This window comes from Octodon degus, unplaced genomic scaffold (genome assembly GCF_000260255.1).
Source record: "Octodon degus isolate 3935 unplaced genomic scaffold, OctDeg1.0 scaffold00228, whole genome shotgun sequence".
NCBI classification, from domain to species: domain Eukaryota; kingdom Metazoa; phylum Chordata; class Mammalia; order Rodentia; family Octodontidae; genus Octodon; species Octodon degus.
The window spans coordinates 847,115-869,496 of record NW_004524804.1 but is presented as its reverse complement, the minus strand read 5'-3'; the positions used below and the strand labels follow the sequence as shown (position 1 = coordinate 869,496).

Below are 22,382 nucleotides of genomic sequence, written 5' to 3'. Positions count from 1 at the left end.
ATATATATATATAGTATTTGGTACAGGGTCTCAGCTCAGACTCATAACGATCCTCCTGTTTTTAGCCTCCCTAGCCCTGGGATTACAGGTATGCACCACCACGCCCGGACTTGGTGGTCTGCTCAGCACTGGCATGGCATGTGGTGCCAGGGATCAAACTCCAGTCTCTGCGCTTGCCTAAGCAGGCACTTAGTCCACTGAGCTTACCTTGCCAGCCCTTTCTCATGAATATTAACCAAATGGTCAAATGGATATTTGTATGAATTCATTATTGTAGTTTCTCATATAAATCCCAAACTTACGTAGAAAAAGTTTATCACTGCCACCTCCACACCTCACTTATGACAGCTTCCCATGGGACCCTCTATAATGTCTCACCTTCCACTAAAGAGCCAATGCTGAAGACAATATGTTTTGTGTTGAAGGTTAAAGCCGACAGCCACCAAATGAAGAAGGCCTATAATTCTCAGTTACTACTTTTTAAAAGGGGAACTGGGAGGCCAGCAAGACAGGTCAGCGGTCTAAAGCACCTGCTTAGGCAAGCTTTGGCAAGTGCAGGGGACTGAAGTTCGATCCCTGGCACCACATACTGCACCAGCCCTACCCTCATGGTGAGCTGAGCCAGCCAAAAAAAAATTAAAAGGAGAACTGTGTATCAATCAAGAACATCAAATTGTATGCAAAAGAGAATAAACTCGAGTATTAACCATGTGTTATCTTCACTCACAAAAATCATGATGAATTCTCTGAACAACTCGTGGGAACTTTTCCAACATGAAATTTGAAGCCCCTAATTTCTTTATGGCAGAATATGTGGGCTCTAAGTGCCAGCGCATACCAGCAGATGCAGCACCCACAGCACTGTATGAAACCTGGACAAAGCAAACACTGGAGCAAACTCCCCTGAAAACCAGGAGGCAAGCACCATCCCAAGCCTTGGGAAAGTCCACCTGACTGCTGTAGGGAGACAACGGTTACAGGATAAGCAAGAATACTATCAGGGAGGGAAAAGTACCTGCCTTTAGCAAAGACCAGAAAAAAGTACAGCATACTAGTAGCCAGAGCCAACCTCGTAAGATGTGACACTGGGGAAAAAAATGTTTTGTATACTTCACTTATTTCTCATAAAAACCAGTTCTAATTATCTGGTCATGTGTCATGAAATAGATACACACACAAATCCATAAAACAGAAGTATATACATGTGTACACAACACATACTGGTTTTGTTGCTGCTCTGACACTCTGTAGTGAAGGCTGGCCTCAACTCATGGCAATCCTCCTGCTCAGCCTCCTGGGTGCAGAAATTATAGTCATGCACCACCATGTCCAGCTTAACATATATTGTTACACAACAGATTTTTCATATCCTTATATATAACATGTATTATAAAGTATACTTTGTATTTCTTTCTCTATTAAAGTTGAGCTAGATCTAGCACATCAATAAGCTAAAGGAACGTACAGCAACTAGTTTATGGAAACTTTTGTGCTATGTCCAATAAAAAACAAAACTATCATAGTACCTTATGAACCAAAGATAGTAATAAAATATGTTGAGTTGTTTGGGGTCTTATGAGTTGCACAGCACTAATATCTACTCAAATTTCAAGATATAAATATTATATGACAACTATAAAGTTTGCAGATCATTATTTGTCCTTAAAAAGCATCACTTAATAGGTAAAACAGAAAGTTAAGTTTTGTCAATTGATTCTGATTATTCACTAGAATCTTTGAATAGGCTATCTGAGAATATGTTTAAAATGTGTTTTATACTCTTTGAAGAAACAGGAATCAAGGAAACTTGCTTTCACTAGGGAAAAGCAGACGTACTTAAAACTGTTCAATCCAACACTTTATACCCTAGCACCTGTGTGAGGTGCAGGCAGGAAGCTAGAGAAGCCTATCAAGAACACGTGCCACCACAGTAGGTGACCTGAGGAAGAGGAAGGCAAGGCAGGGGCAGGGTGGCCGGGAAGTCTTCCAGCACAGGCGGCAGCATCTGAGTATGAAGTCTAACTAGAAAGGAGGCCTGAGACGCGGCACAGGAGGACAGATGCTTCAGCTGCCAGCACACAAAGGCAAGAGCACAGGCAGGGCAGCAGCCCAGCAAGTTGGAGCCGCTTGATGAGTAAAACTCTGCAGAGACCAATGGGAGATGAGGGTAAAGGTAACGTATGCTGAGATCACATGTGGAAGCCAAAGTCTGGGTTCATTCTGAGCGAGATGGGAGCCACTGGCAGAGCCTGAGCACCCACAATGTATGCAGCACAAGTTTAAAACATTTGGTCACTGCACAGAAGCTAAAACTGTAGACTGAAGAAAGCAGAGAGTAGAACAGTGGCCCGCAGAGGCTAGGAAAGGGATGAGGTGGAGCAGAGGCACCAAGGTGCAGCACAGAAGGGTGACTACTGTGAACATGTATGCTATGTACACATGTGTATACTTAGGCATTTGTATGTGTATATATTTCACCACACATGACCAGATAATTTGAACTGGTTCTTATGAGAAATATGCGAGGTATAAGAAACATTTTCCCCCAGTGTCACATCTTAAGAGGTTGGCCCTGGCTGCTAGTACTGCTGCAGGTTTTTTGGTCTTTACTGTGACAAATCCCACATCTCAAAACAGCAAGAGGACAGATTGGAGGCTTCCGGCACCAAAACAGGCAGAGTTCACAGCAAAGAAGAGTGACTACAGTCTTTGACAACTCACACTATTGTTTCACATAAAAAGACAGACTGAAGGTTCCCAACAGCAAAAACTCATAAATGTCTGATGTGTCAGAAACATGGAAACAAGAATTATCCTGATTGAACTACTATACAGTGTACTTGAGTATCAAGGTATCATCTTGTCTACCATAAATATCTACAAATACTGTCTCATTTAAAAATTTTTAAAGAATTTAAAAGCACTTTACTATCAGTGAAGATGAGTGTTCCACAAAATATTTTCCTCATCTCAACATGAATTTTACAGACACTAAACACATAAAAATACAAAATAAACACTGAAAGAATGTAAAGAAAATATCAACAATGGTTATTTTTGCAGGATGGGATCATGAACAAATACTTGTTTGCTTATCACATGTTCTGGAAGTTTTAATGTGAACATAACATATGATAAGAAAAGGAAAATTTTAACAATGATTTCCATATCACATAAATGGAAGATATTTATGACAATTCATGTCAAAGGGCCACTGATAGCTAGGTGCTCGCCTGTAATCCCAGCAGTGTGGAATGTTGAGGGAGGAGGAGCAGGAAGTTCAGTCACTTTATGGAGACGCTGTCTCAAAATTAAGCACAAGGCTCTCATGTGGCAGCAGAAGCCCTCCTGTTGATCTACAGGGCCTGCCCTCCATGAAACACCCCACCCCCACTCCACCCCATCTCAAAATTGAAAAAGAAGCTGGGAATATAGCTCAGTCACAGAGCGCCCACAGGTCTGGTCACCTCCCCCCAGCACCAAAGCCTCTCTCCAGATATGGCATGGGTGGGAGTGGCTGGGCTGTAAAGCTGCATCTACCTGCAGTTAGCACTGACGGGCACACTGGAGAAAGAAAACTTTATGTGTTGACATACTGCACTGCATCCCTCTTTTTATCTATACACACACACACGCGCCCCTCTCGGATCCAGTCTCTACCATTCCTAGGTTGCGTTCCAACTCCACTACAGGTGCCCCTTCTGCAGAGAGGAGTACTTCAATCCAGCCAGACAACATCCTTTAAGCTAAGAACTGCTTTATGTTACCCCTCTTAAGTTGCCACCAAAATGCTAAGTGTTCATTTTCTGTGTCTGGTGTGTCAGCTTTTCTTTTACTTCCACGATGATACCCACTTTAACATTTGTTTTCAAGGACTTTTAATAATGCCATTTAGTTCCACAATTGTTTTGAAGGGCTTGATATGTCAACCTTGACACGCCAGATAACACTGCAGCCTTGGCACTGTCCACAGGGCACTGTAACAGAACTGACTGAGCTTTTATGGATCACTACTCATCACCCAGGGCCAGCAGGAATACACACCACCAACTGCAGAAAGACCAATAGCATTTCCATTCTTCTCGGTTACCCTCCCAGGCCCCAGCTGGTAAACTTTGGACAGGCCTCCAAAGATAGTCAGAATTACTGACACAGGCAGGCACAGGTTACCTCCTCAAGAGACTCCTTCCTGACACCTCACCCATCAACACTCCTGTACTTTTCATGATCTTATCATCTACAAAGATTTACATAACTGAACAAGTATACTCTTCCTAAATTAACACCAACTGCTCCATTACTCTGCAAACTCAACTACTTTCTCTAAACCATTTCTGCTAAGTGCGTGTTTATGTATATTAATTGTTTACCCTAGGCTTAAATCAGGGATAGAAAAAACATTCACCAAGATATCTCCAGATAATTTTATACTAATCTGCAGTGTCACACTGTCCCCCCCCCCCATCAAACAGTTTAAATGCTACAACTTGGGAGTTGAATGGCCTCAGGATTCACAAAACCAACCAAGCTCACTGTGTGTAAAGTGCTCCACAGTGGGGTCACATCTGGAACCCACTGTTGTCTGCACACTGCTGAGCCCTATACAGGCAGAACCCTGTAGTCACAAAGCCTGCACTCCCGCTGAGTGGTTGCTGACTGTACAGTCCAAGGCCCTCTCTGGATGAGTCTGGGGACACATCAACCTTGCTCATCGCTGTTTCCTAGCTTCAGACACAGACAGCCCAGAATAAAAAACACACAACTGTTAACCTACAAGGACAGGGGACATTGAGGCCAATAGCGACAGAGCAGGCGGCCTCAGTGAGCAGCTCCCACTGCTCACTCACCCACTACACCTTCCTCAACGTACAGGTCAGGTCCCCCAAATAAAGCCAAACAGCAGCAGACAGAAGTTGGGAAATTACTTTCATTTCACTTAATAAATAAAGTAACTGCAGTTAGGCAATATGCTTCGTTCAGATTTCCTGGAAACTAGGCCAGAACAGTTAAGGACAAAACTGCTGAACTCTCAAATGCGTAACTTCCTGCTCTTCAGATTGCAACAGGGGAGTCTGGTAGATACGGGAGTTTGAACTCTACTCAGACTGCAAGTTCCACTTACCTAACCAATCACTCAACATGTACTGTGACATCCTCTAAAGAGCTGGTCCATCAAACTCTCTGGGAGCATGGGCCCTCAGAGGAGGTGTGAGGGTGGCAAGGAAGAAAGAGGATGGAGTGCTCAGAATGATCTCGTAGCCTAAGGAGCACTACAAAGACCCGACCGACCAAAGGCCTGGTTGGCACTGGACAGCCATGCCCGCTGAGATGGAGACTGGTCATTCTAGGAGCTGCTCTGAGAAAAGGTGGTCAAGGTGCAGAGTGAACACCTACAAAGGGGCCAGCCAACAGATCTGCAGGGAAAGTTCTGTGGATGGAAGAAACATCTAGAGCAGTGACAGCGAACCTTTTAGAGCTTCCAATGATAACAAATAGCCCACTTCAGTGCACACGCCACTGGTTCACCCTCTCTGACTAGAGCAAAGCTGTGGTACAAACTTAAGAATGTCCCAGAAACAGGCTCCAGCTGAAAGGCAGGGAGAGAGTGAAGACAGCAGGAGAGACCACTGAGATCCCTCAGAGTGTGGGCCAATGGTGAGAGTGGCTGAGTGTTACAGGGGCCACTAATGCAGGCTTTTCAAAAACACAGGAGGTCCCTGGGGTTCTTAACAGGTGGCTACTGAGATCCAGTTCTGTTTCAGAAGATCGTGCGGTCAGAATAGGCTACAGCAGACACAGGGACCAAGAGAGGCCTGACATAGCGTATCTGGGTAGTGCCTACCTGGTTCTGACTTGACAAGATCACTGTAATTCTCTGCACCTCAGTCTACTCACCAGTGCACGATGCCCTCACACACACAGACAGGAGAACAAATGGAGGACAAATATTACGGCTTTCTAGTAAGATACAGCACAAGGCAAATGAAGGCTTCTGTGATAAAGCATGATGACAGACCTACAAGATTTAAGGGTTCACACAGCATAACCCATCCACATCTCGAACACTGCAGTGGGACTGTTTAAAGGTGAACTGACTATGATGATGCTAAAGCTAGAGGCCAGGGTTTACTTTCATGTAACAGAGCAAAGTTAATTTGAATAGTATCCCAACTTTACGCAATGTAAATTATACTAGTAACTTTTAAAATACTATTTCTTAACAAAGAAAACAATAAGAGGGAAAAGTAACTTAGAATTTATCATTGTTTTATTATGTTGTGTAAACAAAAATGAACATGTATTTTTTTTTCTTTTTTTGGCGGAACCGGGGACTGAACTCAGGCCCTCGTGCTTGCCAGGGAAGCACTCATTCCACTGAGCCTTATTCCCTGGCCCCTGAACATGTATTTTAACCTCAATTCTAAGATACTACACATTCAAGTGACAATTGCTCTTAGAGAGGCAAATGACTTTCAGGCCCTAACTCAGTAAGGTCTAGGGCCTACACTTTAGGAGACAAACAAGTAACTTCACCTAGTCTTGACACTGGATTATACTGAACACCTTTAAAGACAGCTTGATTTTCAATACAATCCATACTAATGTTTTTCCTAAATAGAAAGTCTGCATTTTCTTTTTGTTTGACCACAGGGTCTCCCTATGCAGCTCATTCTGGCTTTGAACACTCCAATAGTCCTGCCTCCGCCTCCAGAGCGCTGGGATTACAGGCCTGTGCTATAACACAGGATGTTTGCATTTCTAAAACTTAGCACCTAAAATTCCTAAGCAGCTTACTCCAGAAACCTTTTGCTGCTTAGGTAAACAATACTTCCATATTTTATGTAAGTGTTAAATATAAAGCACCATATGACATTTAACACAATCCTGATAACAATATTTATCCCAATCTGTCAGTAGGCCTGCTAATGTGAACATCCAGTAGTAATATATGCTGGCCACTTACTATCTTTGACCTTTACATTCTCTTCAGTTTCATCTGGGTTCAGCCACAAAGAAGGAAAAAGCCTCTTCAGGTAAAACAATCAGCTGCTAACAATGCGCTTACTGCTGATACTTTTTATTCACCCATCACTCATGTGACCCCTTAATATTTATGCAGGAGTTATTCTATGTTAAACACACCTTAGACACTCCAGGTAAGGTTCCTGCTCTTATAAAGCTGACATTCCTATGGAAAGAGGGGTAATAAACAAGCAGAAAAACTTCATGTGGCAAGGAATTAAAAAAAGAGGCTGTCATAGAAATGCAGAGCGGCCGTTATGGGCTGGCCTGCCAGGAAACCTGTGACTGCCAAGATCTGCAGAAGAGTGTGGGAGAGCTGTCAATGCATTAGAGACCCAAAGAATCCTGGCTGAGGGCCCAGATCCCACAGCAATGTCCTGCAGAGTCAGGCTGAAGACCCAGGGCCCATGACGATGTCCCCCTGGAGCCAGGAAGTGATGCTCGAGGTAGGGACTGAACTCCAAAAAGAACCACAGCCATGCTCAGCGACAGCGAGGACCTGAGCTCCTCTAATGATGAGAGCAGCAGGTTCATATGAGGAAAGTCAGCGGGACACGCTTCTCCAGGAGGATCGACAGCACTGTCTTCTCCTCCTCCAGTGCTTTCGTGCTGCTGGCAGTGGTCCTCAGCAGAGCCGTTAGCATGCCGCAGTGCACCAGCTCAGTTCAGGCGGGCGCTACAAGCTGACCACTAGATAATTCACCACAGTGAGGCTATGGAGGTTTGGGCAACAAGAGGAGTCAAAAAGAATTCATGGTGTGGGACTTCAATATCTGGACAGAGGGCAGTGTACAATGGGGAGATGAAAAGAAGTGGGACCACAGATCTGCTGGCGTCTGGGGGCAGGTGGCTGGGTCGGATGGGTTTGTTTATTGGCAGCTGGACAAACACTCCAGGGGTTCTACTTTGGCCACATGCACCCACATCAAACAGCTACCAGGTAACTGTACACACAGTGTTTTATTTAAGAGCTGAATATGTCTACTGAGGGAAAGAAAACTTGTGTCTGAGGGAAGGACAGAAGGGGACCCAAATGGGTTGCCAAGGACCTTATCTTTGCTATGGTTTTATAGAGCAAAACCATGAGGTAATGTGGATCTAAGGTGGGAAACATGAGAACTTTTAAAGTGGTCATAAGGTAGGAAGAAACTACAGTCTACCAGTTAAGATTACAAGCATAAATGCCCAGGTAAAATTGATTAAAACCAGAGGAAATGGGGAAGTGAGTCACGTAGCAAGGGGATACGAATACAGAATGGGGTCTGCCTGCAGGGGTTGGGTTAGTGACTCTAGCTTTTCCAAAGTGGTTAATACCTATTTACAACATCAATCACTAATATCTATCTCTAGGGAGGTATGTGGCTGCCAGTGGGGTGCCCTTCTCTCTCGGACAGAAGCTTTCTTTCTCAATAAATATATTCTGCTCTTAATCTCTGCTATTCTTAAAATTCATTCTTCAATTTTAGAGAACTTATCCCAGGTGTCTCTCAAGTTGGGAGTTTCATCCCCTGCACCATTTTGAGGTCTTCCACTGAGATCATTAGATGGATACTCAAAGCTATACACCTACCCAAGATGAAAATGCCTGATATCTGTTGAGGGCCTTCAGATGGAACCTCTGGAGAATATGTCTAACCACTGTTCAACAACTACAATCCCTTTCAGCCCAAAGAAGCCAGAGTGGTCATCACCCATGATTCCCTCATGACAGTTTGGGTTACTTCTTCAGATGGTAATGCTGTAGGCAGCGGAGTTACACACAGTCTTGAATTCCATTATGATCAACCAATGGATGCCTAATGTTTGGGGCCAAAACTCTGTAAAGCTTTTCACCTGCTTGTAAGAACTTACAGGTTAAGTCATATAAACATATAGAAGTAATGATGACTGCAACTTGAGTGCTGAGGAAGTAGATACTCTGATTTATACTGTGACAAGATAGTAACTCTGGAAATCAGCAGGTACAAGAGATAGAAGGTCTCAAACTGGTCTCCCTCCTGAAGTCATTATTTAAAAATGATATACATTGGCAAAAAAAAAAAAAAAATAGCCCACAGGAATGTAAGATATTAATTTATGCTTTCAAGTTCGCTTTAAAAAAATATAGGGAGCAGGGCCAGGGAGATAGCTCAGTAGAATAAGTGCTTGCCTGGCAAGCTCAGAGTCCTGAGTTCAATCCCCAGTACCGGGGGGAGAGGGAGGGAGAAATCTAGGCATTTCCCTAATTTCTAAAAGAAACTAAGAAATGCCCAGTGCCTCCTCTCTATTCTAAATACAGAAACTTAATGAAAGCTGAGGTAAAATAAGAATTTGACTAGATCTTCTCCACTTAAATTACCCTTTGTAAATAAATGCTATCATGCTTTAGATTTTCTCAGCAGGATTAATAATCATCTGAATATGAAATATTTCCTTTTACATCTCAATTCAGAGAAATCACTTAAAGATTGTAATCAAGAAAAATTAAACAGGGGTCAGGGTATAGGTCAGCAGCACAACGCCTGCCTGGTCCTGAGTTCGACTCCCAGTTCAAAAGAAAAAAGAAAAAGAAATAAATAGTAACCAACCCACCAATACTGAAACACACCAAGTAAGTCAGAAATAAAGATTTAATGTATCCTCTTCACTTGACAGTTATGATCTGACAAACTACCTTCACATAAACTAGGGATATATGCATGTCATCATACATGACCAAGCTAAAGCTCATTCTAATATTTTCTACCAACTACGGGAAATTAGGGAAAAATAAGGTCAGAGGTGAAAAATAATCTCTAGGGAACACAAAAAACATCAAGGAAAGCAATCATCCAATTATAAGATGAACAGATGACTTAGGCAGTAAGAGGAGCAGAAAGGTGGAAATCACACAGCTGCTAAGAATTTCACATCTCTAGCTTTCACACAGCTCCCAGTGGTTCAGATCTATGCAATATTCTGAAGTGGATAGGAGGGAGACCAAATGCTTGCATTCAGGGAGAGGGGACTGGAGTGTGTCCAGAAATGAACACCTAAATATCCCCAAGTGGGAGGCCGACCGCACATCTCCACACACACACACGAGTGCATGTGTAACACGTAAGTGTGCGGCATCCTCCATACGTGTCCAGGGGCTAGAGACACTGTCCCTTGGGACAGCTCTGAGATGTTGACCCAGGCGAAAGGCCCTGGCCCACAGAGAGCGCTTTCAGCTGGCAGGGTGGTCAGTGAGTGCCACTGTCAGATTTGGGAGAGGCGGCTGTGAGGGAACAATTACTATGCTGGTGGGGGAGTGACAAGAAGCTAGAGAAGAAGCCAAGAAAGGCAGATTTGGAGCTTGCATTTTACTTCTTGCTGAAGAAACTGTAGTCTGCATTCGGTCACTTTTCTTAAATTGAAATTCAGATGATTTCACTATGAAGCAGCCTGAAATCAAACATGTCACACTTAGCACATGAGAGAGTTTTAGTGCTAACACCTCTGCTGGCACAGATTCTGTTTTCCCTGCATGCACATTTGGGGAGGGGATGGAGAATGAACTCACGGCTCAAGAATCTGGCAACCGCCTGAATTTCACTGTAAAGAACATCATTAAGAAGCTAGAAATCTGAGTCACTTAATATCAGGCTTCAACTAAATTCTTAAATGGTTACATAACACCACTAATTTTTAAGAACAAGAAAGGGCTTTTTAAAAATATGTCACAGCTTTAGGACATCTTTTCTGCTTTTCACACTACAAAATGCCCTGTCTACTCCTACCACATATAGCTATCTCTTGCACATTAAACTCAATTTTATTTTTTCCTTGAAACAAGAATCCAATAGATACCCACTATTATCTATTCAAGATATGTCTCTGGTGTAAAGCAACTTGTTTTTCTATGATATTGTTTTGTATTTACATTATACAAAATATGAGAAATTCCTCCATATAATTAAAGCACCATTAAGATTCCAATAAATTTACACATAATCAAATGACTAAACTCAAGATAAACATTGTTCAGAAGTGGATGTTCCACCCCATGCAAACAACACAACTGAATGAGTAACAAAAGTTTTCACTCAAGCTTAGACACTCTGACATGTAGTGAAGATAACTTTTGCATTTTGGAAAGTGGGTAACGCACACATATTTGAAAACTAATAAATATGTTTAAAACTTAGAAATAGATTCCATAAATTAAGTGCAGTAAAATTAGCAAAAACTGAATTGTGTTTATTATGAACCTCTGCTCCCCATTTCTGCGAGCAAGTGTCACAAATTGATACTAATTTGTAGAAGCAACAAGAGCTGCTTCTCCCAATATTTGAAAGGCATGAGTAGAGAGGACGGTATTTTAACTTCAGATAAACCCATGTTTAGAACAAAAAGAAAAGAAATAGACCAGGCCTCCTTTACATGTTCAGCATTAAACTAGCTTTCACACAGCAAAGGGGCTTTTATGTTTTGATCAATAAAGCAGTATGTATGGTTAAGAAGTATACACTAGATCCTGTCATTTACATGTTTCTTCTTTAAAGAAAACAACAGTTATGAGCCCTGCAGTGACTATTTTAAATTCCTCGAACTGCATCACAACAGCACATGACAGCGTAACACAAGACGGCATATATAAATACGACCCCAAATTCCATGTTCCGTACGTAACCTGCACTGAAACCAAATAAAGACATTTCTACCTTGATCATTTCTCTACACAAAGGTTAATAAGAAAGCCCAGTCTTAAATTAAGAAGAAATAGAATACATACCATGATATATTCTCTTTCGTCAGAAAAGGCAAGGAGAACAGATTTAAATTAAGACTCGGTATACAAGAGCTGAAAGCATAGAATTTGTATCCCCATAATGAACTGATGTCTCCTCTAAAGACGTCAGATTGCTGTTCAGCTAAACCATCTAAAAATACCTCCTTCCAAACACACACGAAATGCCTACAAAGACAGGTCTTACTAAGCAGCTCTACTTGCAGAAAAATCACTTAATAAGTGGAGAAAAATGTTGAAGTGCTTAGAGAAAAAATTAGCAGGATTTTTTCATACCAACTGTGATCTTTTATGAGCTACTTTGCAATATAGTTCCAATTTTGTAAAAAGTAATTAAGGATCTTATGGCAAATCCTAATTGACCTAAGATGTCCAACAGAGAATTGTGTCCTAGGAACTTAAAATAAGATAAAGAAAAATAAATCTCTGAATCAGGATCAATATTAAAAGTCAAGAAAAGGGAAAATTTCTCAGTGGTAAAGCAGGAATCACATTCACGGCAGTCACTGTAGGTCAGACCCTGAGCCACATGTATAGCTCCCAGAAGCCATTTCTGAAGTGCACACCATCAGCAGCACCTCCCAGACCAGAACACTTCAGAACATTCTGGCAGTCTGCATAGTGTCACCCGGGTATAGGGGAGACAGCTCAGCCACATTATAATTTAATAGGAATGACTGGTATTTGAGAGGGCCTTACAGTTTGCAAAAAGGAACCCCGTGCATATTTTCTTTATTTAAATCTCAAGTTTGCATCCATCATATAGGAAGAATCCCACTTTACTCATATCTATATATATATATATATATATATATATCTATATATATATCTATATATAGATATATATAGATATATAATTCCCTAAAACATGACTGTAACTTTAATAACTTTAACGTTGTGAGATAGACTGGTTTCATAATCATGATCTCCATTTTGAATTGAGAAAACAGAAACCTCCAAAAGACAAATTACTCACTTAACTATTGCACAGAACAACTATTTCAAGCAAGATCTTAATATATCAAGTATTTTATTGTTTTCCCACACGACCAACCAACCTGGAAGGGTTCCTTCCTATTACTACGTACAAAGGTCTATAGCTCAAAAAAACCTCTCACGATTCTGCTGTGGACGCCCCTACAGGCACACCCGTAAGCGACAAGCCACCTGTACTAAGGCATCAGGCACCAAGTGACACTTCAGAGACACTCATTACCTTTATTATAAAACCAACTGAAAGCAACATCTTTTTTCGTGGCAGTTTTAGATGACACTTAAAGAGCAACAGAAAAAAGGACTGCTCCCAGCCAGCAAGAGGTCGGGTCTGCCTGCGACCCTCTCCCACCCCTGCTCACACTCTTCAGAGAGCAGGCCTAGCTAGCACCCCCCACCACGGAAGAGCTGCTCTCCGTACAAAGACGATGGCCCATTCCCAGCCTCCAGTCCACTCTGCTGTGGCCAGGCAAAAATACATTCAAAGTTTTTTGAAAGTAAAAACTACATTCCCAAGTCCAGAGAAAATGTGTCACATAGACAGATGATGAGTTATTCCAATTATTATTTATGTATATTTTAAATGGCTTGGATAATGTGGCTAAGTCTGCCTCAGAAAACTCCTTCATCTGGTTGCTTACTAAAATTAGCTCCCCATAAATTACTTATCTAACTTATCTAACCAAATTACGCAAGCAATTGTATCACCCAAACAGTAAGCCAAAGCACAACTCTTTTCTAAATTCAAGTCTAAAAGTAAGACAATGTAAACCACACAGATGAGAAACCTCAGCCTAGCCAGCTGACCATCTCCTAAAAAGCTAAATTAGCAAGAAAAAAAACCTGCATATGAAGAATTCAAAAAATTCTTCAGAAAATTTGCACTCTTACAATCCTGACCCACCTCAAAAAAGAAAATGTATTGCTTTTATTTCCATCAAAATCAAGGTAAAATTATTCCATATCCTGCAGTGGAGATGGCAAAAGTTACATCATACATAAGAAATTCCTTCAAAACCAACAGCAAAGACAATCAACCGAATGCAGAAGAATAACTTGTTCTCAAACCTGAAAGAAATAATTCAAAGGACACACTGACACACGAGCATCATCCTTTCTTGCAATTCTGTACTAAGAACTAAGTTCACAGTATCTCCTACAGCTTCCCAACACAGGTATATATAATAGATGTCCAGTGCGTGTGCGTATACAAGAAAGAAATGCTGCAGGCTTTGCTATGTATTAGCTGTGTAACCTTAGAAAACTCACTTCTTTCTACCTTGATGTCCTCATGCATAATGGGGGGACAGCACATTTTCCTTGTTGTGAAGATCAAATAAAACGACAAATAGTAAGAGTTAGAACTTTGCCTAGAACCTATGAAACATATCTCAAGAGCTCTCTGATCTACTATGTATTTTGGGGGGTGGTGCGGAACTGGGGATTGAACTCAGGCCCTTGCACTTGCCAGGGAAGCGCTTATGCCACTGAGCCATCTCCCCGGCCCCTATGTTCATGTTGACATGAGTCAAGTCTTACTCCTAGCCAAGCAACCATCAAGTAAATTCTGACGATGTTTTTCCTGACCACTGAGTTTGTACTAAGGAAGCTCATGTTGCTAACAGGATTTTTAATTCCATAACCCACTGCAAACTGCTACTCTTGTAACACACAAATGCCATCCTACTAAATTCAAAAATTATGCATATCATATGCCTTATTAATTGATTCTAAGATTTTGTTTCACTTCATTATCTTTGAAAACAGCATCTGACCATTAAGCAATGAAAAAAAGCATCACTGGGTCATTTAAAGTAGGGGTACTCAATAAAGCACATCTTTTTAGATGAAGATTGCTATCTTCGTTAAAAGAGTAAAAAATTTAAGCTGGCCTATCATGCTGGCTGACTGGGCGTGGTAGCACACACCTATAATCCCAGCACTTGGGAGGCTGAAAAACAGCAGGATCACCATTGAGTCCAATCTATGTAGTGAGACCCTGTAGATTCCATACTAAATACAAAAATAAAAATAAAAATAAATTAAGGTCAATTACTGCCAATAAATCCCTGATCTTTCCATCTGGCCATCTACTACAACTAGAAATCGAGAAATGATTTAGGGGATGCACCCTCATCAGTAGAGGTGATCTGACTGTCACTCTAAACCTCCATGCCAGTGACCACTCTGAGCACTGCAGTTCCCTGATCACACAGCACACAGCCTGCTGACACTCCACACAACTGCCACTGACCTTCTAATGATCACATGCACCCAAAGGGCGACACCAAAGCTTCCTAAGTGGCATGCAAAGGACTCTGCCGCCGGAGTGCTCTTGCCAGCCACGCCTTCCTGGAGCTGCCTGCTCGCACACTCTGACCTGCGTCCTTACACACTTCCCGCTCAGGGCGCTGGCACGCTCACGGCCTGCACAGTCTGCACCCTGCTCGCCCTCTAGCTTCTCTACGCCGTGCTCACATGCTGCTCTTCTCTATTCAAGGGCACCTCAGGGCCAATTTCCCTGCCTGTCCGCGGCTCCTGCTGCCCTTGAGCTCGCTGGTGTACACTGCCACACACCTGCTGTCTCTACGCCTTTCACCCAGCATCCAAGTGTGCACTGCTCCAACTGCAAGCACAGTTTTCAAACCGCATTAACTTCTTTTGTAGAACTCTGAAGAAAACCCCTAAAAACATGTTCAGTGTTCAACAAAAAAGTTTCAGTATTCTCTTCTCACAAAGCAAATAAGTAGAACATTTAATTTTTTAAAAACGGAATTTCTGTTAAGACAGTAAAAAAAAATTTTGTATTTTTTCATCTTCACATACGGCTCATGTTTTTCAAACCCCTGTTACAAAATCCCATATAGAACATCTCTCCGACCCTCTCTCTCTTAAAAGAACAGGAGCTCAAACCCTGGGATGGTTCTACCACTGACCAAATTCCTTCCCTACTACCTTTTGAGACAAGGTCTTCCAAAACTGTCCTAGGAATATTCACACTTGTGATTCTCCTGCCTCAGCCTCCCTAAATGTGGGGATTATAGGACTGTGCCACCACACCTACCTGAAAACATGTGTCTTCATACATTTAACATCAAAAACTATTTTTTTCTGATTAGGCACACATTTAGTAATATCACAAAGGCTTAATTTTTCAAATCTTATTCAGCTAGCAAGGAAGAGATCTGAACTAAGAAATATAAATTACTCTCCATTCTCCTCTTTTTAAAGAGTTTAAGTAGCTTTACTCTTGAGAAAAGGCTAAACAGCATTAAAAGTACTGGTATTTCTTTTCCTACAGAAAAAATGAACTTTGCATTTATTATCATTGCTATCAATTTTAGTAAAGTTGTTGTTCAAAAAGACATGTTCTAATCCTTATTGATACAGAGTTGTTGCTTTCCCAATGTGTTCCATGGTGAAAATAAGAAACAGCACATCGAAAGGTACAGCCCTGGGCCTGTGCCCATGACCACAATGGCAATGTCCAGAGAGGGACCAAGGCTCCAGACCTGCAAGGACAGGCAAAGGGAAGGTAGGCTGTGACACATGGGCTCATGTTTCAGCAAGGAAGTGAGTTGTATCACTTCTCTCACTGCTGAGACAAAATACCTGATGCCCATAATTAAGGGAGAAAAGGCTAATTATTTAGCTCGCAGTTTGTGGAGATTTCAGCCAATAATCAACTGGTTCCAAGTCAGAGTAGCATGGCATGGGGCAATGGAAAACAGCAAAAGCATCACGAGCAAAGTGGTAGGAACATCAGATAGCAAGCTTCTTTCCCTTTCTTACACCGTATGCAGGCTATCAGGCTCCTGGGCGGGTGTAGCACTCACTCCCATAATCCCAGCATTAGACATGAATCAACCACAAACTCCAGAAGCTGGCCCATGACTGTATGAAGCTTTGGGGAACAACTAGACACAAACCATTACACTGCCCATTCTGTTTAACACTAACACAATCCTTAAAGCACTGCATTTTAGCATAAGAGATGCAATGGATGGAAACCAAGTGTCACTCTCCAAACGCAAAGACTGCTTGTGTGTGGCTACAGAGGGCCAAGAGCTGGGCCTGGGATTGAGCCAAGGATCACTGCAATGAGCTCCAGCTGCAGCCTCTTTTGTAATTTTCAGGCAGAGTCTTGCAAAGTTGCTGAATTGCCCAGGCTGGGCTTAAACTCATGATCTTCCTGCCTCTGGCTCCTAGGCTGCTGGGATTACAAGCATGTGCCACCATCGCAACCAAAAACACCTTCTTAATGATGAAGAAAAAGAAGCAGGTCACACATTGCCAGTGAAGCGGAAGACCCAATGCTACTATGCACTACTGGAATCTTTTAATATATTTTCTTGAGTTAACACACCTATAATATTCAAATAACGGAACTAAACAAAAAAGGGGATACAGATCAATGTCCATTTTGTATCTGTGTATTCAAAATGGTTAGGATATACAGTTACCTTCTCTTAAAGAATACAGTGGTTTGTTCTAATAGCGTTTGTAAATAGGATATCATGTCCGCATCTTGTACATCAATTAACCACTAGGAAGAATGTATGCAATGTGTTAATTATTGAAACAGTCCTACCAATTTGGTTTAAACTGTCTCATTGCTGTTTCTCAATAAAATTATGGAAAAAAAAAAAAAAAAAGCAGGTGACAGACCGAAGATCTTAGAAGAAATCAGCAGAGACCCTGAGGACATATTTACAAATCTGCATTTAAATTACATAGGGTCTATTTTTATACGTATGTACACTCACAGTTATATGGTATCAGTGTGTGCATAACCACTCATTTTATTTTTATGTATTAGAAGCTCATAAGCAAAGCATAACAAAAAAATCCATCAATAATGTTACACTGGGTAAGAAAAGCTTTCAGAAGTTTTTAAAGTTTACTACAGAACTAACAATAACAAGCTTTGCTGTTGTTACTATTTTGTGCTGGGGGTCTGATGGTACACTCTGTCACTGAGCTAGCTACAGCCTCCTCCCTGGAAAAAATCTTAACAGACCACTGGATGGAACAGCTGAGACTGTGGTCAGACCTCCCACCACAGGCACGAGCCAAAGAAATGTCAGGTTATATTCAAGAGCTAATTATACCTGCAAGACCAAACTTAGAGCATTTATTTTGGTACAAATTTAATACCAGTACTTCAAGCATGTAAAATATGATGCAATGACAAAGAAACTAGGGTTAGTGATCTTGTGGCAGTTAAATGGTTAAAGCAAGAAAAAAGAGCTTCTAAGGACAACTTTTGATCATTTTCTTTTTCATTGATCTTAATTGATTTTATTTTTAGGTGACCAGCTTTTAAACAGATCACTTTAAAGCAATATTTTAAAAGTATGAATCTAAACATACTTTCAGCTAAAAGCTACGATCTCACACAGTATGTCCTAGGATGAAGTGGAACTTTTCAGTGTTACACATGTAAGCAGTCTGTGTAACGTCTTGGCAAATTTTGATTGAAAGATTATCTGTGGCCAGTGTTTCTTGGCCCAAAGCCAAGGAAAGATGACCTTGTCCTTGAATAAAACAATGGACATCACTCAGCTCAGCCTCTCTGGCAAGCAAGCACAGTGGAAGCCCTCCCAAGAGGTAAGTTCATTTCTCTGAGGAAACATCTGGCATAACAAAGATCAGGTAAAAGGGGGCTCTTCACTCAAAGAGGGCATAGCTTAACACCCCCAATTACTACTGGTGCTGATTTTGCCCATGGCTAAAGAAAAAGCATCAATCAAACTGCATTAAAGAGACACTTTACCCAGTGCTGACAAACGAGGTCAAATTCTCATGGTAGTGTAAAAGTACTTTTTTTAAAGTTGAGAAACTAGGGCCGGCCAAATAGCTCAGCAAATTAAAGTGCCTGCAAGCAAGTTCAGGGGCCGGGGGTTCCATCACCAGGCCTGCCACGCTGGCCGCACCCCGCTGAGAAGCCAATTGAGACTGGGTGTGGTGGTACGCCCCTGTAATCCCAGCTCCTGGGAGGCTCTAAGCAGGTGGATCACTATGAGTCCAATCTAGTAGTGAGACCTTGAACACCCTGTAGATCCCTCCCTAAAATACAAGAAAAAAAAAAAAAAGTTGAGAAACTAAGGGCTGGGGAGATGGCTCAGTAGAATAATTGCCTGCCTGGAAAGTGCGAGGTTCTGAGTTCAATCCCTGGTGCCGCAAAACAAAAGTTGAGAGACTAAGTTTTCTTCCATCTGTTCCAGTTAACAAGTACTGGCCAGAGATGGCAAAAGAGAACGGACACCTTTGTGGGGTCTTCCCCTTCCACTCTCAGCATGGTGGACTCCTGACACCCGATGCCTGGGCCTTGCCCCTTCTCCAACACACTCCACAGAGCACTGTTCATGCCCTCTGACGATCTGTGCCCTGCCTTCTCCTTCTCTGCCACCTGAGCCCTCACCTGTCATTTTTCCAGCTTTGAAAAGACCACTCTACTCCTGACTCTTCACACAGAAGAAAAACCTTTAAACTTCAATCATGGCTTTACCACATGGTATGTCGAAGGGGAAAGCTCAGGCCAGAAAGGTTCTCTCATCTACCTGCAATGACCAAACTCCTCTCTGAGCAACAAACAGAAGAATGAAAATTAAACATGACATATGAGGTCCTGAGTCACTACTGAAAGCTGGCTGGGTTAACCAGGAGACAAGAAGCAAGTCTAAGTCTAGCGAAGAGCACAGCAAGAGAAATGGGAAGAGAACACGTGCCCACCAGTGTGTCATGAGGCCAGCTCTCCCTAGGCCTAACAGCACAGATAAGGAGAAAGATACGTTTACAAGTCAAGAATACGGAGTGGACAGGGTAGTCTGAAGTGACTACCAGGCCTCTGGACAACATGTAACCACGTGCTGCTTCAGCCCCGGGCTTAGGAATGTATGAAACGCAACAGCGCCACGCTTACTCACCGTCCTTACACTCAGACCTGTGGGCAGTGGGCATGGGTGAGAGCTCACCAGTGCAGAAACTCAGGAGACAAGCAGGAGGCTGAGTGCCTACAGCAGGGTTACACAGACAAGAGGAGCTGACGGCCAAAGAGGCACAGCACATACCCGTAGTCCTTGGCACTCAGGAGGAAGAGGCGGGATGACCTGCTACCCTGGGAGGTCAAGGCTAATGAGACTGCATCAAGGAGCTACAGATGGTCCTCTGTACCCAAAGGTTCCACTTTCTCAGACACAGCCAGTGGTGGCAGACAGCATTAAATTCCACTACTTAATGCCAGCTACCAAGATTCTACAGCGAATTAGACTAAATCTGCCCACATAAAGAGTGATCAACAACTGTGGGTCCAAATCATAGCTCTGCCATTCAACAGTAAGCTGTCTCTGGAAAAATAAATTTTTAATCCCCATTTTTCCCTTCTCTAAAAAGGCCATACTATATCCTGAGAGGGGTGTATAAGGAATGAAGTCAGGGAATGTGTAACACAGGCCCTACTGTACAACACACACTAAATCATAACCACTACAATTTATTTCCTGCATTTAGTAAGCCACTTCCATCTGTGGTCAGTCTTACCACCTGACCATGACAAAGTCAGACTTAGTGGTACAGTGCATTACATAATCAGCAATTTCTATAAGAATGCAAAGCTGGAAAACAAACTATCAGTTTGACAGTATCAAACTCAGTTATTTTACCATGAGCTATTTTTAAAATTTACAAAGTTTCAATGACATCCCAAATTGTAGAATTTTCAAGGGCACCAGTAGTAGCAAAAAAGGGAAGGGAAGGATCTATGGTTTAAAAAGATTTTTTTTTGATAAGATGAGTAAAGAGACTTTTAATACTATCTCAATATTTTCCTCAACTTAAGAAGTTATAAAAATTTATATATCACATCAGTTTACAGTCTGCATAACTAAAAAAGTCACACGTTTTCAAAACTTCAATTTTATAAAATATTTCTGAAATGTAAATATTTCTCGAAGACCTTAATATTTTCATATTTGCGAAGTCACAGACTGTTCTGGGGTTAACTGAAAAGCACTGTACAACTGAAAGTACAACCCAGAGTTGGGTTTATCTCTGGTGATTCATATGATTATCGTTATCGACTGACCCTACAGAAAGGAACAAGAAGAGGTGCAAGAAAGCATATACAGTTCACTAGCTTAGAAAGTTAACCTTGGGCCACATAGGACTTCACTTAATCTAAAATTCAATTAAAAGAAACTCAACTGTATTTACTGTAGTTACACCTATGATGGGCCAGCAGTTGAGATATGCAGATTTAAAAAAAAAAAAGCCCACAGACCTGATTGATGCAAACAAAATGTAATGAATGCATACTACATGTGCGAAAGGCACCAAAAAGAGCCCCCCAACATGTTTTTTAGTACCACTCCTTTCTGTACTTAAAGAAGAAAGTCCATTTTTTAATATCCACAATTTTTTTTGAAGAATCAAAACCAAAGTCACTGTGAATTTAGTCATTTGGCTCATTTCGGAAATCTGTAGATTTTTCTCAGAAGGCCATACAGGTTGAGGTAGGGAACTGTCACTCATTTTTGCTCAACAACTGGTTAGGTGAGAGCCAGAGCCATTTCTCTTACTCAGCTACTCAACTGTAATTAAGATTTCAAGGACCCATTACTAATAGCCAAGTGCAGACCCCATTGGCCCAGTCAGCAAGTGGACTTGGGTACCACAGCTGCTGCCCAGCCGCAAGGCCCTGGGGGGAATTCTTGGGCTGATATCTGAAAAGGTTCACAGAAAATACCAGTTCGGAGTACATTATGAATTGCTGATCCCACCTTCCTTCTCCTAGCATTACCTTCCACGCTGGGGAGAGATCCAGCAAGCATGTGGACACAGCTGGGTTTACAGGAGTACGATGCCAGGTGCTGCGTGTGCTAGTAGGTGAACTCTGTCCCAATTATCTTATGTTCACGAATCTACTAGGCACTTCTTCCTCTATCAGGGAACAATTTTAATAACTTTCTTTGTTGATTAAATTTATATTATCAGTAATTAAATACCATCTTCCCATTTTTTCAGAAAAGATTTATGGAAGATGTGAATGAAGAGCCTGTGGCTTAAATTTTGTTTCTAAGGTTCAAGTACTGGTCCACTAATACTCTTACCTGAAAAATTTCTGACTGGAGTTCAACTGCAGACCTGCTAATGAAATTAAACTGGGGATTCCCTGGCCACCTTTCCTGCTAGGGGATTGAAACAGGAAGCTGGTCCACCAAGGGTCTGCTCTGAGGAGCGGCAACCAGCACAGAGCAGGTCTGCCCAGGGCCGGGCCAGGCCAGGGGGCACTACCTCGCCCGCCCCTGCAGTAACCCAGGATCCACGGGTAAGATCTGTTGCATCAGGCTGACATCACCTCACACTCAGGAACCTAAGCGTGCTATTTTAAATCCACGGCCCGCCGCTTAAGTTCTCGGAGCCCGGGCCCTTGAGCCCCTTTATCCAGGGCTCTTCCATAGCGACCCCGCAGGCGGGCCCGGCCCTAATGCGTGGCCTGCGGGTGCGGGAGCCCCGCCGGGCGGTGCTGGAGGCCGCAGAGCCGCAGGGAGGGCGCTGTCACGCCCGGCTGCGCGATCGCGCGGCGAGGGTGCGCCCCCGAACCTGGGCTCGGCGT

At 42.3% G+C, this 22,382-nt stretch overlaps 1 protein-coding gene across 6 annotated transcripts in view; it reads right to left on the bottom strand.

Annotated features, from left to right (window-relative positions):
- Rapgef2 (Rap guanine nucleotide exchange factor 2) overlaps nucleotides 1-22,382 on the bottom strand; it is a 225,185-nt gene that overhangs the window by 55,368 nt on the left and 147,435 nt on the right. Inside the window, exon 1 of one of the 6 annotated variants that reach the window (XM_023705756.1) lies at nucleotides 22,061-22,304. The exons of 4 other annotated variants lie outside the window; for them this stretch is intronic. The gene's annotated coding sequence lies outside the window, so the exon portion shown is untranslated. Of the gene's footprint in view, nucleotides 1-21,876; nucleotides 21,951-22,060; nucleotides 22,305-22,382 lie in introns of those variants that run through there. One more of the 6 variants, XM_023705757.1, reaches the window with a different exon arrangement.